At 37.4% G+C, this 27,430-nt stretch overlaps 1 long non-coding RNA gene across 1 annotated transcript in view; it reads left to right on the forward strand.

Annotated features, from left to right (window-relative positions):
• Window positions 1–25,981, forward strand: part of LOC113593874 (uncharacterized) — a 33,780-nt gene extending 7,799 nt beyond the window's left edge. The window contains exon 3 of the long non-coding RNA XR_003414238.2: window positions 25,455–25,981. This is a non-coding gene — a long non-coding RNA (uncharacterized LOC113593874). The remainder of the gene's footprint in view (window positions 1–25,454) is intronic.
• The last annotated feature ends 1,449 nt before the right edge of the window (window positions 25,982–27,430 follow it).

A 27,430-nucleotide genomic window follows, 5' to 3' on the forward strand; every position in this document is an offset into this window, starting at 1 on the left:
CAATGAACCTTCCATAATTGCAATGCAGTGGTATATGTATATAGGCCCATGAACAGAACTCTAGAGAGAGTGCTCATTATTGCCATTAGATGCTCAAAGGACTGTTAGATGAACCAGCATTGTATGTGGAAAGGATTTTAAATTGTGAAACACTATGTAAATAGTGGCATTCAAGGGTAAAGAAGCAATGCTCAGGAGGGAAAAACAAAATGGTAATTTTCAGTAGGAGAAAAAAAAATGTCCATTTGTCTTTAACAAACTTGGACTAGAATTCTATAAGATGATTCGGTAAGTCTAATTTACATACAACATAAATTACCTGTAATGGCAAAATTACTTTCACTTATAATAATTTTAAATATAGGCTTGTTAAACAGTGTGTTTGAACATATTCCATAGATGATAATCTCTAATTTACTAGTTTCTGTTTCTTTTTGAAATTGTAATACATATATTTGAGATCCTTTTATAATTTTCCTTAGGTGATGTTGTTGAACACTTAAGTGTGGGATAAAACAAGTCTTCCCTGGTTCCAAGTAGTTAAATAATCTGTTCAATTCTTACCTTGACTTAATGCATTGATTTATAACACTTGAAGCATGTCAGTCCTTACCTCCTACTAAGATCCAGTATTTGGAATTACTAATCAATTCTCAACAAATATGACTTTTATGAAAATTGTCCTTTCCACACGTAAAACAAAAACAGACTCAACCTGGGGTAGAGTTGAGGGAGTAACATGGGGAAGAAGAAATAATATCAAAGATCTTACATTAGAAACCTTCCCTAAAGTACTGAAGAATCAGTACTGCATTTAAAAAATAGGTTGGGGTTGGTCAATGGAGCAATAGATATGCAATTTGGATGGAACACTTGCTCTCTCAGATATAAAGACATCATTGTCTGAGGAAAGAGTTCTATTGCATAAATAATGTTGAGATGACAGTGGAATTTAGATCTCCCAGTCTCTTCCTTGATTTTGGCAAGGTTGAATGTAGTGGAAACCACAGTGGTTCAGGAAGAATGCCATCATGATGTGATGTTTTATTACAGAAAAACAAAACCAGATGGTATAGGTTAGAATAATGTATCAGTTGATGTCCCAGCAGGAAATAGATGATTCATTCCAAAGAATATTTCAAGGAATATTTAATAAAGGGGCCATTTGTGAAAATGTAGGTGGGATATAGGAGAACCATCAAGGAGAAGTACCCCAACACTAGTCACTCAGAGCCAATTTTCACCTATAGATCTGAAGAGGTAAATTACCTGGAAGGAGAGTCTTGTGGAGGGACCACCTTGTGAAGAGCCATGATCTTTATGGGGAGGAACCAGCAACCCACAGTGACCCACAGATAGGGAGTTAAGGGATTATGAATACTCTGTTCCCACTCTCTTCTCTCCCTCTAATCTCCTGCCAGGTCTCTAGTGGTTGAACTCACGCAGAAGCCAGAGGGCAAGACAGCTCATTGGTATACTCTTTACAGGCTGGCTTCCTGCAGCAGAGGAGGGTGGAGAATTTAACTGAAGGGGTAAATGGAATATATCTGTTACTGTTAAGCTGCAGGGGCAAGAACTCCCCCAACTTGGTGGCTTGCAATCCCAAAGTCTTCTCACTCAGGCTGAATGTTCAATGTTTGCTCTATTCACTATGGAATTTGGCAGGGAAAGAACACACAGAGTAAGTTAGAAGCAGCTAAGCTTAAAGTATCTGAAGCTACTTTCCTATCAGCATTCCTGGTGGTACTCAGAAAATATTATCAGTTAGCCTTCTATCTAGGACTTATTCCCAGAAGACTTTGCCTTTCATGATTCAGATAAAATGAAAAATAGTTTCTTTCTACCAAAATATTAGCAAAGTAGCATCATGCTGTATATCCAAAATAGACTAAATATCCAGCTTCCAAAACAACTCATAACATAATAACTTTTCCTTAGTATAGATGAGATTACCATCACCTTGCCCCTCACCAGTTATGTATTAATTTGGTTTGGCTTCCAGTTGCTGGCAACTGCTTCCCTTTGCCTGAGGGCATTCTCTGGCCCATGGAGTCTGCTCTGCCTGGGCATGCAACAGCCTCAGAGTACTGGGAAGATGCTGCCATGAAGGAGCGTCCTCAGTGAGACCCAGATGAATTCTCTCATCCATGGATGGGATGGCAGTGAGGTGCACATTCTAGAGGATCTCTTACAGTTTCCTAAGGCCATGAGACTGTAGCCATTCAAGGGCAAATTACTTGATAAAGCACCTTTTATCGTCTTTCTTCCCTTCCTTTTCTCACTTCCCCTTTCTCTCACAGTATCTCCTGGGTTCACCTTCCAAATAAACTCTGAGGACTCAAATCTTTATCTCAGGGTCTGCTTGGAGGGGGTAAGGGGGTAGGGGCAGGGCAGGGGCTGACATAAACTAACACAGTGGACTATTTCTTCAGCTACAGGCTTCCTTTTATTTATACTGAATTGTGGGACCTGGAAGGACATTAGGAAGTCTTTGGACAAATATCATTGGTGGGTAAAGAGGTTATAGGCAGAGACAAGGAAAGTAGCCTAAAGTAGTTTAATGAAGACCTTGATTATAAAGCCTTTCACTAAGGAGGATGTGAAAATATTACAGATCTTAAGACTTGGAAATTCCTGAATTAGATATCGTTTAGACATTATCTATCTATCTATCCATCTATCTATATATTTCATGTTTTGCTTGAATCATTTAATCTATAAAGATTGCGAATGATTTATTAGATGGCTAAATTAGTTGCAAGGTTCCTGTCTCCTCCACTTTAGCCAATGTGCATGGTGGAATAGAGACAGGATGACTGTAATAAATAGCCCATTCAGAAAACAGAAAATTGCATTATACGTAGTAATTGCCGTCCACGGTAATGATGAAATCCTTTTGGACAGCTGTTATGAAGTCCTGGCTGTGAGTGACATTCCTTGCTTAGAACTCAGTTTTGCTTTCGGAGAGGAACTTCCTTGTCCTCTGTGGTCTCTGGTTCTGCCATCTGGGGCTTCTCGCTGGTCCATGACGTGACATGGCCACATTTGTAGTGGGAGTTGAGGGCTCCAGAGTTTTGTGCTGCGTACTTCCTGTCTGTATGAATTGGGTGGCTTAAGAGTTGTTTTAATTCTCCACCAAGGGCTTTAAAAAGAAAGTATATTTTCTGTTTTTGCTATTTCATCAGACATGATCATTCAGAGAAGGAAAGGAGCCTATGTCTAGGCTTAAACTTCAAACGTCACCAAGAGAAGAAAACAAATCCAATAATAATAATAATATTCCCATCATGAATATTTTTATGTCTAGCAATGTTTCTGCTTTGCAGGTGGGGGCAAAGGAAAAAAAGTTTAAAGATACAAATTCACAAATAGACATCATTTATATGGATTTACAGTAAAAAATATATGATACATATTTTGGCCAATAGGAAATTCAAAATCATTTACATCAAGAATTTGTCATATAGGTGATATGTCTAAATAAACATTAACTCTTAAATTTCAAAGGATTTCAGGGTATTTTTCCAAAAACCACATCAATAAACTAATAAACAAGTGAATAGAAAACTAATCAGCCAAAGACTTTTAAGTTTTAACTCATAGCTGTTTTGGCAATATAACTTCCTTTAAAGTTACTAAGACTTTCCTCTCTTTGCTTGTAGTTAGTTCAATATGCTGGTACTCACAGCTACAATTCTTTGTTAGACATAATTCTTAAATCCAATTAATTTATTTTCTTTTTCATCACAATTTTTTTTTCTCTAGTCAATGACATTTACCTTAGGGACATCAGCCTTGGGTTGAGGGCCCAGCTCAATCTAAACTTTGTCACATAATTATATTATCAGATCCTTAATGATTCAATTAAAAAAAAATCTTATTCTCTAATCTTTGGAATCTAATCTTTGAGATAAGCATACCCAAATTTTCAAAGATTTAAATTTTTGGAGGCTTCCTTTCTACTCTCTCTCTCTCTCTATATATACATACATACACACACTCATACTATATACATATATATATATTTATAAAAGATTTCTCGATACCTTTTTATATATTTATAAATTTATATATATCTGTAAAAGATTTAATGCTTTTCTTTAATCTCTTGTTTCTTTTTATTTACTTTTAAGTCAACTCTATGCCCAACGTGGGACTTGAACTCTCAATCCTAAGGATGATCTACTGAGTCAGCCAGGCACTCCTACTTTAATCTTTTAATATGCAAAGACTGCCAATTCTTTATTAGATGGCCAAATTAGTTGCAAGTGTTTTCTGTGGTCATTTCTTCTTCTAATAGCTTGCCACATAAAGTTACTAATATCTAATGCATGCTAATGTAATTCTGTTTTCCAATCTCTTCTGCTAGAGCCACAGGCTAGGAAGGTGTGTGGTTTGCCTCTCCAAATATCATCAGCATCATTGTAACTGAATATTTTCCCACTGCCTAACTTGATAATTCACTTGCCCAGCTTCTGATATTAGTTTCCTAGTTTTCTTCTGCCAGTAACACAGATTTTATATTTTTTGTTACTACCCACTCTGACTGAAATTTCTATGTAAGATAACACTAATTATAGTAGCAGGTAAACCTTGAAATATAAATGACTTAATCTAACAAGATGTTTGGTTTTTGCTCATGTAAAATCCAATAGTTGGAGGGGCTGTGGGTTCTGCTTTATAAATTCATCTAGCAGTCCAAAGTAGCAATACTCTGTTGTTTTAAATATATACTTTTCAAGGCACTGACACTTAGCCAGCAGATATGGAAGGGAGAATGCAGATTTGTTTATGGGAGGTTTAATTGTTTTATTTTTTTCTCTCTCATTATCTTTATTGATACTAAGAATCAAAAACAAGCAAAGTTTGGGGTGCCTGGGTGGCTTAGTCGGTTAAGCATCTGACTTCGGCTCAGATCATGATCTCACAGTTTGTGGGTTTGAGCCTGGAGCCTGCTTCAGATTCTGTGTCTCCCTCTCTCTCTGCCCCTCCCCAGCTTGTACTCTCTCTCACAAAAATTAATAAAAACATTAAAAAAAATAAGCAAAGTTTGGTCTCATCTGCTCCTAGAACGTTTTCTTCCGTCTTAGAGTGCAGCTTATGGGAGGTTTCTATAGCCCAGCTTGGAAGCAGTACAGATCACTTCTGTCACGTTGCATTGGCTCGAAATCAGGCACTTGGCCATACTTAACTATAAGGTAGCTGTGGGCCCAGGAAGCTGTGACAACATGTAGATTTTGATAAATCCATAATATTATAGTATTCTTTACTACACTGACTGACTATTATTATTTTTAAAATTATCTTTTGATTCAGAGGGGTCTATTATTTATACATAACGGTTGTGAAGATCATATTCCAAAAAGAACTATGATTTTTTAATTTCCCACACTATGATATTTACTCTTAAATAAAATGAATAACTTTAATTTTATGCATGCTCCTAGTAGCACAAAACATGACCTGAAAATTAAAAGACTAAACTTTTTATTTGAAGCCTGGTACGGTCTGGCTGTTTTATCTCGGGCAAATTACTTATCTTCTTTAAATTTAATTTCCTTGTTTATACACTGAAAGAACAGCACAAGGTGAGTAGCTTTCAACATTTTCTATGACAAAACTTTGGTTGTCTTCCCTCCCTCCCCCATCATTAATTACCATCACTTACAATGTTAAGTGATTATTTATTGGATAGCAATTTTAATTAATCAAAGATACAGGTAACTACCAACACGGATCTTCAAATAGCATGATTTGCCATCATTATCACAATGACAGATGTGGCTACTTTGGCAGGATAGATGATGAGAGGTAATTACTTATTCAAGAGGTATTACCTATGGGTTTATGTTCAAATAGACAAGCTATTTTCTGGAATTTTGAGAAATTTAAAGTTAAATAGTGTACACGTTATCATCTATGGTTACCATAATTAAGTAGTCTTTCCAAATTTGATAAAAATATCTAGCTTCTTATTGTGTATTAAGATATAACTATCCTGCATCAATTTCCAGGTACACATTGTACATTTCAATATATGGATTCAAATTTCTTATGAAGAAGAAAGTTTTCTTGGATTGTAATTTTAGTATTTGTTAATCCCATGGTTTTGATTTTCTTCAACAGGACCTCCAATTATACTCATGCTAGGTCTTCTTTGTCCTATGTCTATCTCAAATTATTTTTAATCTCTTTGTTTACTTTTTTTAGTTCTATTTTTTCTTTTTTCTTTCTCTTTTCCTAACATTGCTTCTTGAGTCGTCTCTCTACTTTTATATTAGTTTCCATTGAGTCTTCATTTCTAAACCTATTACTTTTATTTCTAATTCTTTTATGTGGTCTTTTGTTCTCATCTTTCACTATATATGTATTTATTTCTTTAAGGTTATTTAGTCTACACATTTATTTAATATTAAATTAATATTTAATATAAAAATATGTAATTTAATATTAAATTAAATAATATTTAATTCTTTTCTGTTGTTCATATTGGAGTGAGCTGGGTACCTCTATACTTCAAAGAAGAGATTCCTGTGTAGGGGATAGAAGTGGGTCAAGCTAGATTTTTTTCTAGAATTTGGTTCTTCTTTTGTACTCCTCTCTGATTTTGTATCCTGTTGTTCGTGCAGAGTATTAAAAAATATGGTCTCTCCATATAGCCAAGCATCCAGTATTTTCTGATATCTGTCTGGTGCCCTCCGCCAATTGTATCTGAATTTTCTCTTCTTCTTTACTCCTTAGTTTCTGACCTAATAAATTTATGTTTATTCCAAGAAGTTTTACCTCAGTCCAGGGTTCTATTTTGTTTTTTTGCTGGGTATTTCTAATACCGCTGAGAAGAGTCTTTTAAAACAAAGACCATAACAAAAGACAAAGAAGCACATTGCATAAGATAAAGGAGTCAATCCAACAAGAGGATATCACTTTTGCAAACACTTATGCACCCAAAATAAGAGCATCTAGACATAAAAATCAAATATTAATAGAAATAAAGGGAGAATTAGATAGCAATGACAGTAGGAAGCTTTAATATCCCACTTATGTCAGTGGATACATTATCAAAATATAAAATAAATGAGCAAACAGTGACCTTAACCAACATATTAGACCAGATGGACTTAATATATACAGAGAATTCCACCCCAAAACAGCAGAATACACATTTAAAAAAAAATACACATGGAATATTTTCCAGAGTAGATCACATGTCAGGCCACAAAACAAGTCTCAAGAAATTCAAGAAAATTAAAACCATATCAAGTATCTTTTCCAACCACAATGGCATAAAACCAAAAATCAATTACTAGAAAAAAACTGGAAGAAAACCCCCACAAACAAGTGTACAGAAGAACATATTACTAAACAATCAATGCATCGATAAAAGAATCAAAGAAGAAATAAAAAAAATATTTTCAGACAAATGAAGATGGAAACACAACATTCCAAAATCTTTGGGACACAGCAGAAGAATTCTTAACAGGGAAGTTCATACAATACAGGTCTACCTCAAGAAACAAGAAAAATCTCAAATAAATAATTTACCCTTATACCTGAGGAAACTAGAAAAAGAACAAAGTCCAAAGAAAGAAAGTAGGAAATGATAAAGATTAGGGTGGAAATAAATAAAATACATACTGGAAAAAAAAAAACTAAAGCAAAAGATCAATGAAGCTAAGAACTGATTCTTTGTCTTTGAAAATTCAACAAGTTTCTAGCCAGAATCATTAAGAAAAAAAGAGAGATGACCCAAATAAATAAAATAAAAAAACAGAAGAAGAGAAATTACAGCCAATACCACAGCAATATAAAGGATCACAAGAATTCTGTAAAAAATTACATGCCAACAAATTAGACAACCTAGAAGAAATGGATAATTTTCTAAAAGCATATAATCTTTCAAGACTGAAATCATGAAGAATTAGAAAATCTCCACAAATCAATTAGCGGCAATGGAACTGAATCAGTAATCAAAAAAGTCACAATAAACAAAGTCCACTTCAGAGGTTAATTCTACTACACTTTTAAAGAAGAGTTAATATCTACCCTCCTCAAATTATCTCCAAAAGTTGAAAATGAAAGAACGCTTCTGAATTTATTTTATAGGGTCAGGGTTACCCTGATACCAAGACCAGACAAAGATATTATAAAAGAAAAAAAAGAAAAAAGAAAATCGCAGGCCAGGGTTACTAATGAACATAGATGCAAAAATCCTCAACAAAATATTAGCAAACAAAATTTAACAATAAATTAAAAGGATCATATACCATGACCAAGCGGACCCATTCCAGGGATTCAAGGATGATTTGACATCACAAATCAATCAACATGACATACCCCATAAAAAAACAAAAGATAAAATTCTTATGATCGTCTCAATAGAGGCAGAAAATGCATTTGACAAAATTCAACTTCCATTTATGATAAAAACTCTCAAAAAAGTGGATAGAGGAATACATCTCGACAAGGTAAAGGCCATATATGACAAACCCATAGCTAATGTCATACCCAAAGGTAAAAAGCTGAAAGTTTTTTCCTCTAAGATTAGGAACAAGACAAGGATGCTCACTATTGCCACTTTTATTTAACCTAGAATTGGAAGTTCATATAGTAAAGAATGAAATCTTGCTATTCATGACAACATGGATGGACCCAAGGTGTATTATGCTAAATGAAATAAGTCAGAGAAAGATAAATACCATGTGATTTACTTACATGTGGAATTTAAAATAAAAACAAAAAAATTTTTAAAAAGCACAAAAAAACAGAAACAGACTCACAGATACAGAAAATAATCCAGTGGTTGCCAAAGGGGAGCTGGGTGTGGATGGGTAAAATAGGTGAAGGAAATTAAAAGATATAAATTTCCAGTTATAAAATAAATAAGTCACAGAGATATAATATACAGCATAGGGAATAAAGTCAATATTTGCATAATTTTGTGTAGTGACAGAACTATTGAGGTGATTCTTTCATAATGTAAAAAATGTTAAATCACTATGCTGTATACATGAAACTGTTGTAATATTGCATGTTAATTTAATTCAATAAAATATAAGTGATAAATGTATGACACTCTCTACTCAAATTTATTTACTTCCATTTTATACATTGGTTAACAACAGAGCAAAAATTTGTGCTCACCTCCACTCCTATATATTATTCATTGATTATTCAAACAATTTCTGAGCTAATGATCTACACCAATCATTGGTCCGGTGCTGGGTATATAGAGACAAAAACATTTGTTTTTATTTTTTAGGGCCTTGTAGTATTTTTGAAAAGACAGCCATCACACATGAAACTTCCAATGGAATCGACTTTAACAGTTACAAAGAAAATGGAACTGAAGTTAAAAGGATAAATAACCACATGAAATGTTTCAAGTCTGCTTGGAAGAGACAACATTTGAATTGAGTCTTAAAAGATGAGGGGTATTTGTAAGAATAGGTGAATATAAGAAAGGACCTTCCAGAAGAGATAGTATGCTTATTATTATGGTAGGTCTATTGTGCTTAGCAAATGGTGATGACTTTAGTAAAATGACTTTAGAGGCATGTTAATGGCTTGGAGGAAGTGGACAAGAGTTTACATGGAGTTGGCAAAGAACACTAGGCCAGAACTGTGGTAGAAGGGACTTCAGAGCTAAAATAAGAAATTTGACTCTAATTCTATAAGCAATAGGAGGCAAGAGAGGTTTTTAAACAAGTGAATGACATGATTAGACTTAATTATTAGGAAAATAGCTAGAGTCACTCAACATTACCAACTTGGTCAAGGGGTTCTGAGCCAAAAAGCTGTTCTAAGAACCTAGGCAAAAGATTATAAAGTTCAGAATTAGTCAAAAAAGATGGAGCAGAGGACTGGATTTATGGTATTTCTGCTACAGATCCCACAATAAAAAGAGTGTTTAGACTTTAAAATGCTTTTAGAAGGAAGCAAAGTAAAATCATAATATGTGAATTTCATACAAAGATCTTTCAATTGAATTTTAGCTTTTACCAAAGAAGCATATATTAGAAGCATATATTAAATAGTCTCAATTTTTGGTCTGCCAGGTTATTTTTACATGATAAGAGTTTTCAAGAAAGAAGAATCATTCCTTTCCAAAGAGTGATAATGTCCACTTTGACACCTCCCTAAATATCTCCAACATGAGCCAGTTGGTATAGATAAATCCAGGTCTTCAACAGCCATTGGAGCTTTTGATGCAAGACAAAAACAGTCCAATACGGAAGTGTCTGTTCCCATAGTGCTCGCCAAAGTCAAGGCTCAGCACAAGCTGCAGTTATTTTCCTGGGTTTTATGTGTTGAAGGGTATGATAATAAAAAAGAAAAACAAGTTCTCTGGTAAACCACATTTATAGGCTCCTGGACTGCAAAGTTCACAGCAAGGGTCTTTCTCTTTTGAAGTCAACATATTTCTTGAGAAACAGAAGAGTACAAGGTCTGTGGAAGACAGGAAGGAGGGTAAGAGAGCATGTGAAGTGTTCTGCACCTGGGGCTCATGGCTCTGTGGAGTACATGGAACTTCAAGCCCAGAGGCAGGCTACAGAAGGCCTTCTAACTCTCTGAAATTATGGAACAACCATGGTGGATGCATGGATTTTTCTGGGGAAAGTGTTCGTTGCTTTCGTCAGATTCTCCAGCTTTAAAGAGCTGACCTTTGAAGATAAGACTGGACACGATCTATGACAATATAGATCAGTTTATGATAAGAACCAAAAGAGTGATTTACATCATAAGGTTTGTCTCAATGGACTTAGAGTCATCTCTTTAGTTATGTATATTTATAAAGTTTGTTTAAACAGACACACAACTTTGGGCACGTTTGCCTCTCTGAGCCACAGTTTTTTCCATTACTACCTCCTAGGTTTGTTGTGATAATTTATATAGAACAGTTTGCACAATCCTTGGGAACATTTTAATTACATATTTATGACAAATGCGGGTATGACATTTGTTATGCATGTGTATGCATAGTAGCTATAAATACAAAACTGAAGCTTAGTGAATTGTTGAGGATTAGTCATATTTTATTTATGATCATCTCTTGGAAGCTGAAGAAAGAAGATCAAGTAGCAAGAATGTTTATGTTTTGCAAGTACTGATTTTAAGAAGGCAAACGTTAGGTTCTGATGTTAACCACCTGTTGCCAAGCCATGAATGAAGAAGAATTTGAGTAAATGACAATCCCTAGTTGAGTAAATGGCAATCTTTAGAGAGAGTGAGTCAAAGTGACAATTTTTAGGAGAATGTACAACCAATAAAGATCAGACCCCACTTCTGATGGCAAGGATTATAAAAACATTCCATAAAAAAATTGAATCCTGGTCAAACCCAGGCTGCTGTTTTTCATATCCTGCTTGCTGAGTGATCCTGGAAACTTAATCTGATTCTTCAATTTCTCCCAACATAATTGAATTGTGGGTCAGGTGGGGCCCTGTGTCAGCAAGCTATAATCAGGGGGTTTGGTCACTCCATGGCTTCCTTAACCAGCACACCAATCTGATTAAGGAGCCCAGTCTACAAAAGGGCCTTGCTTTAGGACACAGGCAACTTCTTTGTCCACTGACCTCCAATGATTAGGCCTCTGACTCAAGAGCTTGAGTTTTGAAGACTTAATGTAATTGGATGACCACGATGGGTCCCCTTTCTTTCTCCCAGTCTACCTCATCCCTCCATTATTTCCGTGGCTAGCTTACAGGTTACCTAGAACACTTAATAATCCTTTTATTTGATTCCTTTGTACTGATGTATGTATATTTTCTCAGACAGCCTTTCCCTCTGACAGAAAAATATTTTGGTAAACCAAAACAAAGCAACTCACCCACCAGACAAAGTGATTACTAAGTTGGAGATCTCGTTGGAAGATATTAGCCAGCCGTGAAGCAGAGACATATTTTTCTCCATGCTTTTTCATAATAGTGTTCATAAAGTCATATGTAAGTTGGATGGTGTGTGGTTAGAGCAGTGAGGAAGGAGAGAAAATGTGCTGGAAGGGAAAGAGCACCAGGCTGTGCTGTCAACAGACCGGGGCTGAGAGCCGGGCCACGGGTTACTTACTTGCTGTTATCATGGCGGACAATTTACTTCCTAGAAATGTCCTCTCTGTGAAACGTGGATGATGATGCCTGACAGGGCAATTCTAAGGGTTAAGGGTAAAGTGCTTGGCACCAGTGAACACAAGCACATTAAACGTGTTTTATTGTTTTGCTCATGTTCAATTCGTGTTCTACCTTAATGAAACTCCATATCGAGTACTTTATTTTTATGTAGGCAGCACATTTGCGTTAATCATTTGGTATGTGCCTAGTGGTAGGTGCTGGGACACAAGGGAATAAAGCAGAACCCCTACGTTCAAAGGCATAACAGTCTAATTGTTTGGGGGGTGTTTGTGTACATGTTCAAAGAGTAGAGCATAATGAGTCCTTGCCTTGTTGAAAATAATATCTAAACGAAATGAAATCAGTGAGGTGGTATTTTCACTGTGCCTGGAGGACACAAAAATACATAGATAGCTCATAGTTAGGAATGGCGGTTATGGGAATTCTAAGAGGTGAATATTGAACTCTGAAATATACCAGGGGCACAAAAGTGATGAGCTGTGTTTGTGTGGTTAGTTTCCTCGTAGTATTCTCCTTCACTTTTTCAGCAATAACTTAAAATTTGTCACGTTGGATTCTTTCTGAAGTCAATCTGACTTGAATTTTAGACCCAGGATCTCCTTTTTCATTTATTTCTTTTCAAAATACTAAGTTCCCCAAAAGATTGACAAGTTTTTAAAAAGATATAATCAGATTTTTTGCAACAGGTTTGCTGCCAGAATACAGGTGTCATGAAAACCCCTGCTTAACCTAACCCAAAACGGGAAAGGAAAAGGCTCATATCAATATCATCGTCACAGACACACAGATTTGGACAAGTCTGCCACTTCTGGTCATCTGATCTACAAATGTGGTTGACAAAAGAACTATTGAAAAATTTGAGAAGGAGGCTGCTGAGATGGGAAAGGGTCCTCTCAGGGAGGCCTGGGTCCTGGATAAACTGAAAGCTGAACATGGACACGATATCACCGTTGACATTTCCCTGTGGAAATTCGAGGCCAGCAAGTGTTATGTGACCACCGTCGTTGCCTCAGGACACAGAGACTTCATCAAGAACATTATTACTGCACATCTCAAGCTGACTGTGCTGTCCTGATTGTTGCTGCTCGTGTTGGTGAATTTGAAGCAGGCATCTCCAAGAATGGGCAGACCCGTGAATATGTCCTTCTGGCTTACACTGGGTGTGAAACAACTCATTGTTGGTGTTCACAAAGTGAATTCCACTGAGCCACCCTCCAGCCAGAAGAGAGATGAGGAAATCGTTAGGAAGTCAGCACCTACTTAAAAAAATTTGGCTACAATCCCAACATAGCGGCATTTGTGCCGATTTCTGGTTGAAACGGCGACAATATGCTGGAGCTAAGTGCTAACATGCCTTGGTTCAGAGGATGGAAAGTCACCTATAAAGATGGCAATGCCAGTGGAACCATGCTCCTTGAAAGTCTGTATTGTATCCTGCCACCAACTTGTCCAAATGATAAGCCCTTGCGTCTCTCCCTCTAGGACATCTACAAATTTGGGGGCATTGGTACTGTCCTTATGGGCGAAATGGAGACTGGTGTTCTTAAATCCAGCATGGTGGTCCCCTTTGCTCGAGTCCTTGTTATAACCGCAGTAAAGTCTGTGGAAATGTACTGTGAAGCTTTGCGTGAGGCTGTTCCTGGGGACAGCATGGGCTTCAATGTCAAGAACACATCTGTCAAAGATCTTATCATGCAATGTGGCTGGTGACAGCAAGCAGCTGGCTTCACAGCTCAGGTGATTATCCTGAACCATCCAGCCAAATCAGGGCTGGACATGCACGTGTGCTGCATCGTCACCCAGCTCACGTTGCTCGGAAGCTGGCTGAGCTGAAAGAGAATATTGACCGTAGTTCTAGAAAAAGTCTGGAAGATGGCCCCAAGTTTATGAAATCCGGTGACGCTGCCATTGTTGATATTGTGCTTGGCAAGCCTGTGCATATTGAGAGATCCTCTGACTACCCTCTGGGCTAATTTGCTGTTTGTGACACGAGACAGATGGTTTCTGGGGGTGTCATCAAAGAGTGGTCAAGAAGGCAGCTGAAGCTGGCAAGGTCACCAAGCCTGCCTAGAAAGCTCAGAAGGCTAAATGAATATCATTGCCACCACCTGCCACCCCAGTCTTAATCAGCGGTGGAAGAACGGTCTCAGAACTCTTTGTGCCAATTGGCCATTTAAGTTTAGTAGTAAAAGACTAGTTAGTGATAGCAATGCATCGTGAAACTTTCAGAAGGAAAGGAGGATGTTTTGGGGACCCATTAAGTTTGTGTGTGTGTGGCAGTTTTACGTTATTAATTTCTCAAATCAGTACTTTTTAATGGAAACAAGTTGACCAAAAGCGTGTCACAGAATTTTGAGACCCATTAAAACAAAAGTTTAATGAGAGAAAAAATTAAAAAAATAAAAGATATAAACAAATTTTGCTCTGCATCCCTCTTTTGCCTGTTCCCCCCCCCCCCCCCCCCAGTCTCCAGGAAACTTTTTGACATCCACTTTATAAAATAAGCAAGTAATTATCTGTTTGGGGGATGGAAAACAGAGGAGGTGGGAAGTGAAATGACTGGCCTACACTCCTGTTATTTAGGCATGGAAATTATTTGTTTAGTGATTTTGTCACAATCATAAAACAGTTTTTGCATTGTCTTGGCCTCTTTGTGTGTTTTGAAAGAGAAGAGTGCACTTAAAACATTCTTTTAATTCTTGGGAATTACATGTATATTTGGGGAGGGTGTAAAAGAGGCATTCTTGAAAGAAAAATGTTTTAAGCACAACTGGGAAGACATGTTAACACAGAAAAAGGAAAATGAATAAAAAATTTTACTTTAGAATTGAAAGAGATTTTAGAGCTTATCTTGTATAACGTATAACTTCCATGTGTACAGATGAATGGCCTGGGTTTAAATGTCTTGCTCATAGAAGGTCACACAAACTGAGATGTCCTGACTTCTAGAATAGGGCTTTGCTCCCCTCCGTTATTATGAGATGACATGGCAGGATGGTCTAATAAATATTGTTGTGTTGCTGTGACTGCTTGTGAGGGCAGGTTGTTTGTACAAACAAAGTTTACATAATACCTGATACAGAAATCCTAGTGCCCTGATGTAACTTTAATGATGATGCCTTTGCTCTCTTTAGACCAGTGAAATGAACACACATTTCTAGTTTCATTTATTTTTTTAAGTTTATTTATTTATTTTGAGACAGAGAGAGAGAGCATGCATGAGCACAGGGTGGAAGAGAGCACAGAGAGCACAGGGTGGAAGAGAGAGCACAGAGAGAGAGAGAGACAGAGAGAGAGAGAGAGAGAATCCCAAGTAGGCTCCATGCTGTCAGCACAGATGCTGATGTGGGAATAGATCCCACAAACCGTGAGATCATGACCTGAGCCAAAGTCAAGAGTTAGACGCTTAACTGACTGAGCCACCCTGGTGCCCCTGTAGCTCCATTTCATAAAAGGTCTCCTTGAGGGCACTAAATCCTGTTCTTCTGGAAGAGCTCATCCACCTCCCATGGGTAAACAATTCGCTTCTTTACAAATTTTGTTTACTCACAATCCATAAACAGAATAAATCCTGTTTTGTGTGATTGCTGTTACCACAAAATTAGACAGACTTCACTTGAATGAACAGTGGTAGACTGTTGCTAACATGGGCATCAGTTCTGCATAGTGTCATAGAAAGGAAAAAAAGTTTGACCAAACATATTGGATTTACAGTTAAGTGACTATAATTATTTAATTGTGGTTACTCTGAATACTTCTGCAGTGATGGAAAGCTAGTGGTCACTATGGTTGGTTTAAAAATCAAGTAACCCATTCCATAGTTTATAGGTGAATGTTTCTGAGTTTTAAAAAAGTTTATCAGATGGAACAATTTGCATTGGTTTTACCATTATATTCACCAAAGCCATATTCTCTCTATCTATACTTCGATACCTTCCTCAGCATTTGATCTTTAACTTCTCCAGAGACTGAATTTCAGGGTAAGTTATACAAAAGTAAGTTTTGAAAGAAGCCAGTCAAGACCTAGATTTTGCTGTTTCTCAAACAAACTTTTCTTATTACTGCAGTTGAGGCTGGTGAGATTAGTGACTCTATTTTTAAAATATTTTTATAATTCAAGTTGTTTGGATTTATTCTTTTTTTGGAGGGTTTCTTTTCTTTTCTTTTCCTTCCTTCCTTCCTTCCTTCCTTTTCAAACACAATATATGTGAAGAAGAAATAGTAATTGATGACCATTTATACCCACTTGCTTCACTCTGGAGAATTCTCTCACCTCCTCATCCATGCCCTTACCAAAAGCGGCAGATGAAAGGAAATTTCCAACTGTATGTAAAATTTTGGGAATATTGCAACATACTAATGGATCTTCTATAAGTTTGAAGCGTCAGCTCTTTATTAAGACCAATTCATTAATATTTTTCTCTTAGATCATATTTATGAGAGCAGATCTGCTTTTAATGATATTACCAATATATACAAGGTACAGCTATATCACATCATCACATTGCACATCAGAAACACAAAACACACAACTAATTTTCATCTTCTCCAGGCCTCAGTTTCCTCATTTGTAAAGGAATTTTACAATGATTTTTTTTAAGTTTATTTATTTTGAGAGAGAGAGAGAGAGAGAGGGAGAGAGAGAGAGAGAAGATGTGCACATGACCAGGGGAGGGACAGAGAGAGAGAGGGAGAGAATCCCAACCAGGCTCCATGCCACCAGCACAGAGCCCCATGCAGGACTTGAACTCACAAATTGTGAGATCATGACCTGAGCCGAAATCAAGAGTCAGGCGCCTAACTCACTAAGCCACCCAGGTGTCCTAGGGTGGAATGATTTCTAAGGTGATTTCCTGAACAAACTTTTTATGAACGTATTCTTAACACATGAACTACCTAGCAATCCTGACAGCAAAGAACACTCTTACCAGATTATTCCCAAGTGTAACACTTTTTTTGTGGTTTATAATTTAAATCTAAAAATGTGGATGATGTACATTCAGAAAGATTTAGGTTAACTTAGAAAATTATGGATGGATCTGCCATTTCCTATTTTAAATCCTTAACACAGGCAATCCACTGTGTGTTGTTTATTTCATGAAATTCCTTAATCCTTGAAGATCATAAGAGAATCAGAATATTCTTGTAATATTACTCTTCACAATTTAAAAACTTTGATTATGTCTAGCTTTGTTCTTGTCTTTTAAGATTAAAGGGTCACAGATTTTTTTTTTTATAATGTTTGCTTATTTTTGAGAGAGAGAGACAGAGTGGAAGCAGGGGAGGGGCAAAGAGAGAAAGAGAGAAACACAGAATCTGAAGCAGGCTTCCGGCTGTCTGCACAGAGCCCAACACGGGGGTCTAACTCACAAACCGTGAGATCATGACCTGAACCGAAGTTGGACGCCTAACCAACTGAGCCACCCAGGCGCCCCTGAAGGGTTGTATTTTTTTTAAATGCCCTCACTTGCTGCACTCTTGCTGTCACGTGAGTACGATCTGGGGTGTTTCCATGGCCCTCCTCCAGCTTCATAATGGCCTCTTTTACAGATAGGCAAGAAATTATTAGATTAATTTCCAGGCCTGGAGATGGTTCTGTATATTTTGAATTTTATGACCGTAAGATGTTTGATGGACCTCCTATTCTATTTTCGTTGGCAACAGATGCAGTACATTGGGGTGCTGGAGAACTTAGAAGAAAAGCATCACATAGAAATACGCACTGAAACTAAAGCAGCGGCGATTTTAAAACAAATAGAACTCAATCCCTCTGTAGTTACTGTTTTAGAACTGATAAAACCTTTCATTTTGAAAATGAAGAGGAAAGTGAGGACATAAAGTATATTATGTGTACAAAATAAGTGAAATTTTCTTACTGCTAATTAGATAACTTGGAGTTTCTCCGACACCACGCCTTCCTTGTCAATTACCCCCTGACATTGATCAGCCTCTGTTTTTACATCTCCATGTTAAATACAAAGAGTTTCCAGCCTCTACTTTTTTTTTTTTTTTTTTCTTATCGGTGAAAATTCTAAGCAGACGTTGTCACAGTTGTTTGGATGCTTATTTATCTAAGCTCTTCTAAAACCCATGAAGGCAGAATTTGTTTCTTTCTTTCTGCATTCTTCTTTGTATTCTTAATCCTAGCAAAGTGTCTGGCATGCAGCAGGAACTCAGGGCGGATCTAGTAAATATTTGCAGCAAGAAGTACTGTGAGCCCTGAACACTAACCGCCACTGACGTCTTTAATGTCAGGTTTGCTGAAAGGAAAGCTCACGTGCTAAGAATTAGGTTCATAAAAAGTTTGCGCAGGAAATAATCTTAGGAACTATTCCATCCTCTCACGCTATTTTACAGACGAGGAAACTGAGGCCTGGGAGAAGATGACAATGAGTAGTCTTTTTTTGTGTTTCTGATCTACACATTTAAAATTAAAAAAAATATATAATGTTTACTTATTTTTGAGAGAGAGAGAGAGCGCGGGGGAAGGGCAGAGAGAGAGGGAGACACAGAATCTGAAGCAGGCTCCAGGCTCCGAGCTGTCAGCACAGAGCCTGACGCGGGGCTCGAATTCACCAACGGTGAGATCACGACCTGAGCCTAAGTCAGACGCTCAACCGACTGAGCCACCGAGGTGCTCCTGATCTGTACATTTTAACAGAACATAAACAGTAATATTAACATATAACAAATTATATTCACAACAGAGCCGGATGATATAATTTCTCACATTTTCCCCAGCTTTCATGAGGCATAATTCACAAATAAAACTCTTATATACATAAGGTGTACAATTTGATGATTTGATATAGCTGTACATTGTGAAATGATGCCCACCATCAAGCTAATTAACACATCCATCGTCTCATATCGTTGAGCACGAACCATATGGCTACTTACAAATCAGAACATTTTGCCTTTTAATAGCTTTGTTGTGATATCTGTTGGGTTGTTTCTGAGTGCTCAGGGTTGGGCTGGCTCGCAGATGGGAGTTATGATACAGCAGCCTCCGGGGGCTGTGGTGGTGGAGATGGAAGGGCTCAAGAGCCTTGAGCAACATGGCCAGTGGGAGCAGAGGTCCTTGTCTTCAGGGTCCTCCAAAATGAGGTGGATCTGAGGGGAGAACTAACCTGGAGACGGCAAACAGGTGGATCCTTGCAGGCTTGCGGCATGGAGACAGTTTCTACTTTTCTCTTCTGATCTGATATTTGCAAATAAGATGGAAACCAGAATATACTGGAATATCTAAGAAACCCAGCCAGACACAGGCCTGTTGTTTGTTCTGTCTGCAGAACAACACAGGTTGTTTGTTCTGTCTGCGAGAGTCTCATTTGTGTATATATATATATATATATATATATGCAGAAAAATACATTGGGCTGGTTTGTGAATATTCTTTCTATTCTTACTGTTAGGATTAGAGATAGAAATGTGAAGGTGAAGACAAATTGAATTAAAATTTCCAAAGTCTCTGGGAGAAGTGAATGTGTACCATGTTGAAAACAGATATTCAAATAAGATTCTAAAATATCTTCCCCAGAGCTAAGAAAACAAAAACAAAATGAAAACCCCCCCAAACCCCCCAGTCTTATTCCTAAAAGACTCTTTGAAGCAGGTGTTTTTGTCAAATAGTAAATCTATAACTAAATATTTCAAGGGTATGAAGATTCAGAAAACATATTCTAAGAACTTTTTTTACTTGATTGGGTTCTGTCACAGGTCAGTTTTTGTTTTTGGCTACCATTTTATTCAGCAAATATATTCCAGAGTAACATAAAATATGTCCATTTAGTTCATGAGTTTCTTGAAACAGTTGGTGTCTAAATAACTTTATTCTTGGCAGAAGCAACTTCCTGTTTTAAAAGAAAATAAGTTAAAAGGTCTTATAAGGAAGGCTCATACGTCTTCTTGGAAATCAAGTGTTTCTTACAAAACATTTTGATGTGTTTAGTACAGAGGAATTAGGAACATATGGGTCACATTTTCCTTAAAATGCACATGGTTTTTAAAAATTAAAGGGTAATGTTCTTGGTAAAATAGGTTTTGCCAAACCCAAACTGCTTAAAAAATTGTTCAAGATGTGTAGCAAGGCCAAAGGGCCCCAGGCTTCCACAGTCCTAATAATAGAATCAATCAGGAAAACCAGAATGAAGTCACTAAACTCATTTTAACAATCTCTTGAAAAAAACCAACAAAAATAAATCTCAATGTAGTAACAATCACAAGCAATTAGAATATAATAACTTTTATGCTCATACCGAATAAAACCCCAAGCTGGTAGTTAAAATCGTGCTAGGAATTCTGGAAAGTTGGCAGTGTACTTTGCTTGACTGAAATAATTGATTACATCTATAAAAATGGCGAAGAGACTAGAAGGGATTGCACAGATAAAGTACTTACCAGAAACGATTTAAGAATTTTACTGTGGTTGCTTAAGGAATAGAGGTTTATATGATTGTTTAAAACCCACACATTCTTTAGTAGAAAGATGTATGAAGAGGCAATGACCACAAAAATTTCATTAACCTGGTATTGAGTACTACTTGTCTTGTCTGGAACAGAGTCTATTAAATCGCCTAGTGATGTTCCCAGGGATGATGGGATAAAACGACTCCAGGACGTCAGACCTGAGGCTGTATATGTATATGGCCAGAATCAATTTGGTGTCCCATCAACTGTCAGCAAACAAATCTAAAAAGAATCCAAGTCTCTGCGCGTCAATATTTGCTTCTCTTAACTACTTATTTTGATGTGATATCTTGGTCTCGCACATAGTAGGGATCTGTTAGAAATGTGCCGATTGGATTTGGTTTCTTTGCACGAGAATACCTCGCATCCTTTTTCAAGGTCTTCATTTTCCCTGCATGATCTGCCTCTGGGTATTATGAGTAAACCCTCAGGGTTTTCCTCTGCTGGTTGACTCATTGGTGTTTTAAGAAAAAAAAATACTGCAAGGCGTTAGAATAATAATAATAAAAAAATCTTATTCTTCTTCAACTCAGACTGAATATAATCACCTCCAGCAAACGACAGAAACATTATGTTTACCAGTTGGGCAAGTTGAGCCAATAGTGCAAAGGTTCTGGAATCCTTCCAGTTTCCTCTTCTCTGCTCAAGATGCATGGCATTGTCTCCTGCTGAGAAGAATTCTAATTACTAGACAACGTGGGAACAGGGCAGACCGTATCAGCAGACTTCTGCATGGGACGTAGAGTTTGCAGAGACACAAAGTGCTCATAGAAATAACGCCAGTGTTCCTCTTTTTTTTGTTTTACCAGTTCTCTAGGAAACTATATGTTTTGAAAGGGAACAGGACTGATGCATTTTAAGTCACAGGGAAGGATTTGGAAGGGTGTCTAGGTTGAGCCATAGGGGTTATGGTTGTATTATTGTGTGTATGCAGGGTGGAGGGTGTTAACACTGACTTTCATCTAGATCTAAGTGGGTAAGGAATTGTGTAAATGTGTCAGTGTGTGTGTGTGTGTGTCGGGAGGGGACTTTGGCTTTATCAGAATTACTGGGTGATGTCAGGGAAAAGTTTATCTCAAAGGGCACTAAAAAGATACATATCAAGGCTAAGGATTCATTACTAAAAAAGTGATTTAAGAGGAGTGATCTAGTTCAGTTGATTAAGATTTCTAAGGGGAATGAACCTTCAGATGCCAAAGAAAAAATATTTTAATTAGAATATTTCCAAGAAGTCCCTCTCAGTGACATTGACACAAGCGTTTCATTTACTCTCCCACCCTTCCTGCTCTATTGCATCTGACTCTAGCCTCCTTTATCTTATTCAGTTTAAATCTTGGTCACAGCTCCCGAAAATGATTTCATTCTTGCCAATGTGTCTTCATCCACTGTTTGCAAAACATTTCTCTGTGAAGCTTTCCTTGATAATTCCAGCCCACTGGTGCCTCCCTCAGTTGTCTAAACTCATAATACTTTTATCATTTCTATGGTTTATTTGATGCATGCCAATATATTACATTTAATTTGTCTCCTTGTCCTCAATCGGGTAAGAGAATGTATGTTGTATATTTCTCTGCATTTCTTATAATATCTAGCACCTTCTGCATTAGAAGTACTCAAGGAATATTTGTTGAGTGGATTAATCAGGTTCATGCATAAAAATGTGCACATATAACCCTTGTAGGAAGGGACAAAAAATAACAGAAGGCTTTAAAACTTATGAACCGGTTTTTTGTTCTGTTGCCCTAGCAACATTTTGTTGAGATTCTTCATATTGAGTCTAGTCATATTGTTTCTTGATTTCTTAGGGAAGTCCTGGCTTTCCAGTGAGTATGAATCCTTATCAACAGCTGCCAACAGTGCACGAGATACACAATAGTCCTTCTATTCCACAAATGATTTTGATTTCATTTTGAGGGCCAGTCTCAACATGGCAACAGAGTTCATTGCAGTTAGTTTGGGATTTCCCTACATTCATTTTTCCCTGAGTCGTATATGACTCTGAAGACGTTAAATAGTTCTATGGGTGTGAGCAGAAATGGCCTTTGGCCATTAATTTGGGGGTGTCATGACTGAGATATCTTTGTCTACCCTGTCTCATTGGGTCTTGGGCTCTTTCTCTTAAGTCTGTGCTGTTTTTAGGGCCAAAGATTTACTCTGCTGTTTCTTCTCATGCTAGGTCACAGAAATCTCTAAGAGACTGATCCAATCTCATCACTCTATATTTGTTAGGGTTTCCATCTCTGGGGTTTTGGCTTCCTAAGGAAAAGGATCCTGGGATTCTTTTTGGAATGTCTTCTTTAACAATTCCCCTGAGAACTGTCTCCCTTTCTCTCATGTGTGTAGAGACATATAAACCAATTTTATTATTTGTGAATATGGGATCAGAGCAGAATCTATTTTATTAAGTTTAGTTTATTTATTTTTGAAAAAGAGAGAGAGTGTATGTACACACAAGCTAGGGAGGGGAAGAGAGAGAGAGAGAGGGAGACAGAGAATCTCAAGCAGGCTCTGGATGTAAGTGCAGAGCTCAAACGCATGAACCATGAAATCATGATCGGAGCTGAGATCAAGAGTTAGATGCTTAACTGACTGAGACACCCAGGCACCCCTCAGGGTAGAATCTTATTCTCCTCAAATCTTTTGCTGTGATTATAACATTTCTTCCTGGATTTCATAGCATTGGTCTCAGGAGTTTTTGTTTTGTTTTTTAAATAGTTCAGAGGCAGGAAATAACATATACTTAATGGTGTAAATTCTTGAGGAGGAGTAGGAATAAGGGTGGGTTAGACTTGCAAACTATTATGAGAATATATTGATTAGTATCTCAAAAGTGTGAATCCATTAAGTTTAATGGAATCCATTAAATTTAGGAAAGGGAAATAAGAGGTTTACTCAAGCTGTTTCTACCCATGCAAAATCATGGAGCCAGAATCAATGGTCTCTCCTAGGGCACTTAAAGAAACTGAAGGAATAGTTGGCTTGAAAGAGAAGTCTATACTAAAGGTATTGCCATGACCCAGGTAGCAGAGTAGAGTAGAGAAATCTGATGACTGACAGCAGATTAAGTGCAGTTAATGAGGCTATGTCTATTAGGACAACCAAAGTTAGGTAAGATGTGACCCTGACTTCCTTGGTCTCTTAGAGAATGGTAAGGATGCTTCGATAGCCAGTATATTTATAAAGGTTTTATAAAGAAAAAGAAGTCCAATTAAGAGCAAGCAAGTTGACATATAAGAATATTGAGGCTGTAACTGAGACCTTGTGTTTGGCAACTCATGACCACATTTTACCAGATCCTGGTGAGAAAGGTTTGGTATTCGTTAAGAATTGTATCTGTGTTGGGGTGCCTGAGTGGCTCAGTCAGTTGAACACCTGACTCTTGATTTGGGCTCAGGTCATGATCCCAAGGTCGTGGCATGGAGCTCGTGTCAGGCTCCATGTCAGGCTCCACTAAGCATGGAGCCTGCTTGGGATTTTCTCTCTTTCTCTCTCTCTCTCTCTCTCTCTCTCTATCTCTCTCTCTGCCCCTTCCCTAGCTCACATATGGACTCCCTCTCTCTCTAAAGAATAAACAAAATAATAAATAATTGTATCTGTGTTATACATAGCTTAACTGGTTTCATAATAGTGTATGTGTAACATATAGATCCATACATTTGCTAGGTCTTACTGATTGAACTGGATAGATTTGTTCATGCACTGAAAACCAGTTCATGAGCAATGTTTATATGCATGATAAACTTGTGCTATTGGAGAAGAACCATGACAGGCAACATTTTTGTAGCCTTCATGGAACTAACATTTCGGAGCTAGTCTCTACGGCGTTCTTTTGGCTTTGCTCTATTAATTTCCTCCTTTTCAAGCCTCATTGGAAGATTTTAGTAGACATATCTGGACCCAAGTTTGGACACTTGTTCATGATATTGGTGATTAGCCAGGGAATACCCTGACCCAATACATAAATAGGAGATGCTTCTAATTGGGTGCTTTATGGTATCCAGTCCAAAGGTATGAACCAACTGAAAACACCCAAATCTGACATTTACCAGCTGCCTGGTTTGAGCCTCTTCTTCCTATTTGATAGAGACCCTTCTCTGACTAAATCTCTTGGACCTATTTTGTAGGATCTCTGGGGTGGGGGGGGCAGATTGAGATCATTTCGAAACTAGAAGGAGCTACATAAATATAAGATACGGTTACATGTTAATATAATGTAATATCTTTTCATAAGCAATAATTGCTAACTAAAATTATTTAAAGTAAGATGACAGCTTCTTTTTAAAATCACTTTTGCTTTTTATGGCCTCTGATAGAATTAACCTCAGAATTATCTCAAACTTATGTGCTCAGAAATATTCAAAATATAAAAACATGTGGTAGGATGCCTGAGTCGTGTCTGTTAAGTTTACTATGCGGTGTACTAATTTCTCCGTTCAAGCTGCTACACATAATAATATCAAATCACATTATGATAGGAGATCCCAGAGTGGTGACTCTGCAAATGGTGATGGGGAGGGGATAAGGAAAGCAAGAATGTCCTGAATACTAAAAAGTTTCCCATCACCAGTCATTTGAGATGATGTAGACGAAACTTGGTTGGATGCATAACTAGAATTAAAAATAACTATGTTTCTTCGATTAAAGACATTAAAACATTGTAGACTTGTTGAAATCATAACTTTAGAGGTTTCTGACTTCTTACCTTTCTCCAAATATACTTTTAGGAAAAAAATCCTAAAATATGATATGGTCAAAATATTCACATTTCCTGACTTCAGCGCTGTAACAAGGTTCCTAAACCCTCCTATTTGACTGAATTACTGAAGCCTTTCACTTTTTTTTTTTTTTTTTTTTTGTCAGCTTCACAGATACCTTGGATATGCCCGTCCTCTCCTGCTTGTGTTTGGGCTAACCAATCTGCTAACGGGAAGAAATCAGAAATATTGCTCAGCTTTTGTTGTGTATATTTGAAGACTTTTCTGGGATGCTCAAGAGACAGAAATGCCATCCCAGAAAGTGGACCCTGGGAAAGCTGTGAGAAAAGGTGGGATTTAGGCTGAGAAAACTTTAAGAGTTCAGAACGTGAAGCCCCAGTTGCTTAAACCTATAATGTTTGCTGCCTCTATTTAAATGGATAATTAGATCAAGGGACAAAGTCAAAGATTCCTGATATGTTCTAGTTCAATTCTCTGCTGTTTGATATTAGTTAAAAGTCTTTTAGCTGCAAGGGAATAAAACCCAACTCCTGCTGATTTAAGTAAAAACAAAGTAAAAGCAGGGTGTGGTGGTGAGGGGGGGCTCGTTAGCACATGTCACCTCAACGCCAGGGCTAGTCTGTAGAGATGGCTGGATCCAAAGATGTGGGCAATATTAAAAGCATCAGTGGCTTTCTCCACTGAACTTTCTTGTGTGGTTTCATTTTTTTCCAACACGGTCTCCTTATAAAATGGCTACTCTCAACTCATACCCTTTAAGCTTAGTAAAGCCTAGCAGAAGAAGAAAATCTCTTTCATGATAGGTCCAGTGAAAGTTCTAGGGTTCAGTTTGGAATGAATTCATTCTGTGCTTCTCTCCAAACCCCTGTGGACAAAGAGATAGACTCTATTGGTTGGATCTGGGTCATGTTTTCACCTAGCTGGTGGGAAAGAAAAGTAAGGATGGCGGTGGTGGGGGTTGGGAGGAGGGGGTTTAGATGCCCAGAACCGCATGAACAGAGAGAAAAAGCTAGGTACTGATATCCGGAGGAAGGATGGCTGGATAGCCAAAGATAAGAAATGCCCCTTTGGGTGTGTTTGTAAATTACATGAAAACCCAACACTGTCCTCATGAATTGACCATCTTCACATTTCTATTAATGAAAAAAAAAAAAATCACAAAGAGACAAAAGACCAGAATCCAAGGGCCAGTGCTATTCCTTGAAAAGTTGCTACAAAACTGAAATCTGCTTCGAAAACCATAAAGTGCTATATTCGTTCAAGCTACATACATAAAAGTGCTTTTAGTTGTTCATCTGCTATTAATTTTTATATGTACTTATAATAAATTCAAGTAATCATGAGATAATGCCTCTCTCATGATTATCTGATACTTTACAGAATTTTAAAGGAGACATATAATGAATCCTAGAGCACGGAATTACCTCATACCTTGCAATATCTTGCAAGGAAAAAAAGTCTTGCTCTTCAAAATATCCTTCTGTCTTATTCTGTGACTGAGACTTATAGTCACCTCTGTAAATATGCCATTTGCTGCTTTAACAGTATGTGAAACACATGTATAAATACATAAATATAGCAAATGAACACAGAACAACATATTGTTGAATTTCAGCTATGTAGAGCATGTCACATTTCTGTCAAATCTGGAAAATAGAGCATTAGCTTTGGAAGAAAATATATTTTGCTTGATTTTTTGTTACCAGTTTTTTATATAAGTATAAAAAAACTGATTGTGGCCCACTCTGTCGCTGGTTAGTTGTCACCTTGAATTTAGTCATTTAATATCCTTGGGTTAGTTTCCTAATCTGGAAATTTAAGAAATTTAATTGGATGCTATGTAAGGCTGCCACTAGCCGTAACATTTTATAATTCATGCAATCTCTGAAAATGCGAAATAATAAAACGTGTGCTTTGGAAGTGAACTAGATTGCCAAGGGCAGTGGCACATTTTTTTTTTTTTAAACCTGGGTCCCTAGGGGTGCTTGGGTGTTTCAGTTGGTTTAAGTCACGTCATGATCTGGTTGGTGGGTTCCAACCCTGGGGGGCTCTGAAGCTGGCAGCAGGGAAGCCTGCTTGGGATTCTCTCTCTCTCTCTCTCTGCCCCCTCTCCTCTCAGGC

The sequence above is a fragment of the Acinonyx jubatus genome, chromosome B2 (genome assembly GCF_027475565.1).
Source record: "Acinonyx jubatus isolate Ajub_Pintada_27869175 chromosome B2, VMU_Ajub_asm_v1.0, whole genome shotgun sequence".
Classification (NCBI taxonomy): domain Eukaryota; kingdom Metazoa; phylum Chordata; class Mammalia; order Carnivora; family Felidae; genus Acinonyx; species Acinonyx jubatus.